The following is a 6085-nucleotide window of genomic DNA, read 5'->3' as shown; positions in this document are numbered from 1 at the left end:
TTTTTTTTTTTTTTTTGTAGTTGTTATTGTCATTTAGCAGGCCCAGGCCAGGTTGGAACATGCCAGCCCTTGTGCATGTGGCCAGCAACCTAACCACTGAGCAACAGGCACTGAGCCCTCCATCAGTATTTAATGTTTTATTCCTCCAAACTATGTTTACTCAGTAAGTTCTGAATGAATGAATATTTTGGCTCTCACCTGTAAAGCAGCCTGTCCTACTGGTTTTTGGTTATCATTCTATGATCAGAGAGAAGCTCTGATTGCAGTTACCTTTCCTAGGGTGAATGCAAATGGGCCTATTGAAATGAATTTTATATTTGATATCAATTGAAAATTAAAAAAGAAAAGGATCTTTAGATACGCCAATAATGCATAAAATAGAAGAAAAACAGAAAAGAAAAGGAAACAGAACTAAGAGGTTGTGGATAAAGGATACTCCAAAAGGCTCAGCGCCTGTGGCTCAAGCGGCTAAGGCGTCAGCCACATACACCTAAGGTGCCAGGTTCAAATCCAGCCCAGGCCCGCCAAACAACAATGACGGCTGCAACCAAAAAATAGCCAGGCGTTGTAGTGGGCGCCTGTGGTCCCAGCTACTTGGGAGACGGAGGCAGGAGACTCGCTTGAGCCCAGGAGTTGGAGGTTGCTGTGAGCTGTGATGCAACCAGCATCCAGCAACCAGCTCTGTCTCAAAAAAAAAAAAAAAAGAATATTCCAATAAACAGCTTGCTACAATTTCTGGGAACTAAATTGACATTGCATTTTAGATTCTCACGGTCCACTTCTCGTTATTAATTTCTAGGAAATGATCAAAGGAGTGCACCAAGATTTGGCCACAAGGTTGCTTATGGCAGAGTTGTTTATATACCTGTTGTTTCAGTTAGCTGTTTCTGCCTAACAAATTTTAAGAATTTGACACAAACACAGCTCATTATTTCTCACAGTTTGAGAATCTAAATGGGGCTCAGCTAAGTGATTCTGCCCCATGGGGTTTGCTGGAGCTGGAACATCTGTGATGAATATTTTTGTGTCACAAATCTAGAGCTCTAGTTGGGCTGGCCTGGCATCTCTCTCTCCACATGCCTACTTGGGCTTTCTCACAGGATGGTAGTCTTTACTCTACCTATGGCTGTGGGCTTTGGAGAGTTAGCAGAAGCTACCTGCCTTCTGGCTTAGAAGTCAGATGGCAGCTGTCCTGCCATATTTCATTGGTTAGAGCAAGTCAAATGCCACACCCAAATTCAAGGGTTGGAGAAAAGGACATTGTGGGATGGAAAGAACTGATGATGGCCATCTTTGGAGACAGTCCATCACACTGCACTATGAAGAGTTGGAAATAAATGTCAGTAAGATGGCTGGGCATGGTGGCTTACACTTGTGATCCCAGCACTCTGGGAGGCTGAGGTGTGAGGACCATTTGAGCTCAAGAGTTTGAGGCCACCCTGAGCAAGAGACCCCCCTCTCTACTAAAAATACAGAAGTTACCCCCAAAAGTATACACATTTTAAAAAAGGAAAAACCTGTATTAAATTTTATTTATTTATTTATTTTGGAGACAGAGTCTCACATTATTGCCCTTGGTAGAGTGCCATGGCATCATAGCTCATAGCAACCTCACTTGGGTACAAGTGATCCTCTTGCCTCAGCCTCCCAAGTAGCTGGAATTACAAGTGGTTACCACAATACCTAGCTATTTTTTTTTTTTTTTAGAGATGGGGTTTTGCTCTTGCTCAGGCTAGTCTGGAACTCTTGAGCTCAGGCAGTCCCCTGCTTCGGCCTACCAGAGTGTTGGGATTTAGGTGTGAGCCACCACACCTAGACTGTATTAAATTTGTAATATTCAAGTCATGTTTGACTTCTTTAATTACAAAAAGTATTCAATGTGACTTGTATTCTTTTTTTTTTTTTTGTAGAGACAGAGTTTCACTTTATCGCCCTTGTAGAGTGCTGTGGCATCACACAGCTCACAGCAATCTCCAACTCCTGGGTTTAGGCGATTCTCTTGCCTCAGCCTCCTGAGTAGCTAGGACTACAGGTGCCTGCCACAACACTCAGCTATTTTTTCATTGCAATTTGGCTGGGGTCAGGTTTGAACCCGCTACCCTCAGTATATGGGGCCAGCGCCCTACCTGCTGAGCCACAGGCGCCACCAAGTATTCATTTTTGTTATATATATAGAGAGAGTATTACACATTTAATATAGTTTGCTTGTTTCTTTCTTTCTTTCTTTTTTTTTTTGAGACAGAGTCTCACTATGTCATCCTGGGTAGAGTGCCGTGGCATCACAGGTTACAGCAACCTCAAACTCTTGGGCTTAAGTGATTCTCTTGTCTCAGCCTCCCAAAAAGCTGGGACTATAGGCACCTGCCACAACTCCTGGCTATTTTTGTTGTTGTTGTTGCAGTTGTCATTATTAATTTAGTTGGCCCAGGCAGGATTCAAACCTGCCAGCCTTGGTGCATGTGGCCAGCGCTGTAACCAGTGTGCTATAGGCACTGAGCCAGTTTGCTTGTTTCTTAAAATGTGTATATGTCTTTTTGACACCCTCTGTAACAAAAATTAGCAGGGTATTGTGGCAGGTGCCTATGGTCCCAGCTACGTGGGAGGCTGAGGTAAAAGGATCACTTGCTCAGGAGTTTGAGGTTGCTGTGAGCTATAATGATACCACTCACTCTACCTGGGTGACAGGGGCAAGACTCTGTCTCAAAAAAAAATGTCTGTAAGAACACACTAGTCAAATGGCTTAATTTTAAAGTTAAACCAAATGATCAAATACTCATATTGTGAAATACAGCCCATATTTACTGAGTGCCTACTCTGGTTGAGGTTTTATTAATTAGTTATGACAGTAAGGGAGAGAAGTCTCAATGACTTGGAAGATAGAAATGTCTTTCCCTCCAAGTAACCATCTCGACATTGCCATCCAGAGTCTGTAGGGTGGCTCTATCACATGAATTCTCCATTAGCCAGAACTTAGTTGCATGACCACACTTTGCCACAGAGGATATTGGGAAATTTGTCTACCCCATCAATATTCACTGGGCATCGACTGTGTGCATAGCACTGCAAAGCAGGCAAGTGCAAACAAAGGTAAAAATTCATGCCTCCACAAAGCTTCATTCTGTGTCACCCAGATTCCCCTTCAAGGAGGGATTTGCTGCCTAGCTGAGGGATGTGTGGTAAGCCTCCCTATTCCACTGTTATGGATAGCCTCAGCTGCATAGCGTCACCTCTCTCTAAGTCCCATTTGTCCCAAGACAGCCCCACACCCAGTGTTGGGGCAAGGAAGAGAAATAAAGGTTTGGACATTCTGAGTTAACGTGAAATGCTCTGAGCTCCCTGTTGTCAGTGAAGGCCTCATCCAGCCTCAATCCCAGTTCACTGTCCCCCTTTCCCCAGTCCTGCTTGCTGTTTCCTTTGACAGCTCTTAATGGCTAACAAGGATCTTGTTCCCCAAATTCCCCAAATTCAGCATCCTCTTCCTAAGAGCCCAAATGATAACAAAGAGCTTCATCATCCTTTTTATGGCTGTAGTACATTCCATGGCATAAAAGACCCATAATTTATTTAGGTAGTTCCTTGTGGATGGATGTTTTCCTTGTGAGGAATAATTTTGTTTTCCTCTTATCAGATGTGTCTTTGAAGAGACTTCTCTGCCTTGGAGAGCCCCAGTGCCCAGCCTCTCATCTTCTTTATCTACATCCCTCTTGGGAATCTGATCCAGCCTCATGGCTTGAAGTACATGTGTATGTCCCTAAATGTCTCCTAGGTTTGCCTTCCTCATCCAGATGTCTCACTTGAGCTCCAGACCCACCTCTGTCCTGCTTCTGTCAGATATCGAATTAAGATCCTCAAAATTAGCATCTCTGAGCCTGATTTCATTCCCATCTCTGCTCATTGCTTGTTCATCCTTGAACTTGCTCTTACTAAAAAGCCTTCCATGGCCAGGAGCAGCAGCTCACACCTGTAACCCCAGCACTTTGGGAGGATGAGACAGGAAGATTGCTTGAGGCCAGGAGTTTGAGACCAGCCTGGGCAATAGCAAGACCCCCCATCTCTATAAAAAATAAAACAATTAGCAGGCATGATGGTGTATACCTGTAGTCCTAGTTACTTGGGAGGCTGAGACAGGATGATTGCTTGAGCCCGGGAGCTCCAGGCTGCAGTGAGCTATAATGGTGCCACTGCACTGTAGCCTGTGTGACAGGGCAAGACACTTTTCAAAAAAAGAAACAAATGGTTAACCTCAGAATACCCACTTGGGGTTATTAGATTTTAAAGAGGAGACAATAAGGAGTGACAAAATTGCATAATGCCATGCTGTGGGAGGACTAGGGGACAGAGACTCGATGCAAGAGAAACTTCCAAATTAGGGTTTCTAGATTTGGCAAATACAAATACAGAAGGCCCATTTAAATTTAGATTTTAGACTTATGAGGAATAATTTTTAGGATAAGTGGATCCCATGCAGTGTTTGGAACATGTGTATGCTAAAAAGTTATTCATCGTTTATCTTCTCTGAAATTCAAATTTAAATGGGCCTCATGCATTTTATCAGTGCTTCTCCAAGTAAGTCATGGAGTTAAAGCATCTTAACAGCTAATATGATGGATTTCTTCAAACTCTGAGGTGGCATGGGGGTGTGGCTGAAACTGAAGGAGTTTACAGACTCCCAACAGTGCCCCCAAATAGGGTCTAATTACACCAGACACTGTGACCCCACTCTCCTGTGAGTCTGGAGTTGATCAGGAGGGATGGTGCCAGGAAAGGACACTTGTAGCTTCCTCTCCCTGCCCCACAACACAACTCCCACCTGAGATATTCAGGTCCTATCTGCCTGATTGGCTGGGAGATGTGGGGGTCTAACCTTTGTCCTTGGCAGCCTTAGTCTCCCCTTTTAGACAAAGAAATGCTTGAAGTAGTCAGAGGTTCCCAGCCTTGGGAGCCATTCACAAATCATCTGTACAAGTTTGGCCCTATTCACATAACCACCTATGTGTACTATTATTTTCACTTTTATTACTCAAATTTCTAAACATGTAGAAAACAGAGAATGAACTTTATAGGGAACTCTCACTGCTTACAGCCAACATCAGAGGTCAGCAAACATTTTCTGTGTACGTCTAGATTGTGAATATTATCTTGCTGGGTGTTATGGGCTGAGTTGTGTCCCCCCAAATACATGTGTTGAAGCCCTAATGCCCAGAACTTCAGAGTGGGACTGTACTTGGAGACAGGGTCTTTAAAGAGGTCATTAAGGTTAAGTGAGATCTTATGGGTGGGTTTTAATCCAATATGACTAGTGTCCTTAGAAGAAGAGAACATGAAGACACAGTCTCACACAAGGAAAAGGTGTCAGGCATAAGCCAAGCAGTGAGGCCTCAGAAGACACCAACCCTACTGACGCCTTCATCTTGGATTTCTAGCTTCCAGAACTGTGAAAAAAAATACATGTCTGTTGTGGAAGCTGTTCGTCTGTGGTATTTTATTATGGCAGTCCTAGCAACCTCATATATTAGGTCGGATATTCTCTGTTGCAGTGTTTAACTCTGCTATCATAGCAGTAAAAACAGCCATGGGCAGCAAACAAACAGATCAGTGCGCCAATAAAACTTCGTTTACAGGCTGGGGGCAATGGTTCACTGCTGTAATCTTAGCACTCTGGGAGGCTGAGGCAGGAGGATTGCTTGATCCCAGGAGTTCAAGACCAGCCTAGAACCTAAGAGAGGGACCTCTGTCTTTACAAAGAATAGGAAAATTAGCCAAGTGTGGTGAGCACCTGTATTCCCAGCTGCCCAGTAGACTGAGGCAGGAAGATCTCCTGAGCTCAGGAGTTTGAGGCCACAGTGAGCTATGATGATGCCACTGCACTGTAGCCCTGGCTTAGGTTATACAATTAACATTTTGTTCTATTTGCTTGATCACATAGCTGCATAGTTTGTTTTTTTGTTTGTTTGTTTTTTTGAGACAGGAGCCTCAAGCTGTCCCCCTGAGTAGAGTGCCATGGCATCTCAGCTCACAGCAACCTCCAACTCCTGGGCTCAAGCGAGTCTCCTGCCTCCGCCTCCCAAGTAGCTGGGACCACAGG

This window comes from Otolemur garnettii, unplaced genomic scaffold (genome assembly GCF_000181295.1).
Source record: "Otolemur garnettii isolate 467f Iridium unplaced genomic scaffold, OtoGar3 scaffold00127, whole genome shotgun sequence".
Lineage (NCBI taxonomy): Eukaryota > Metazoa > Chordata > Mammalia > Primates > Galagidae > Otolemur > Otolemur garnettii.
The sequence above is the reverse complement of the archived record's forward strand: the minus strand, read 5'-3'. Positions refer to the sequence as shown.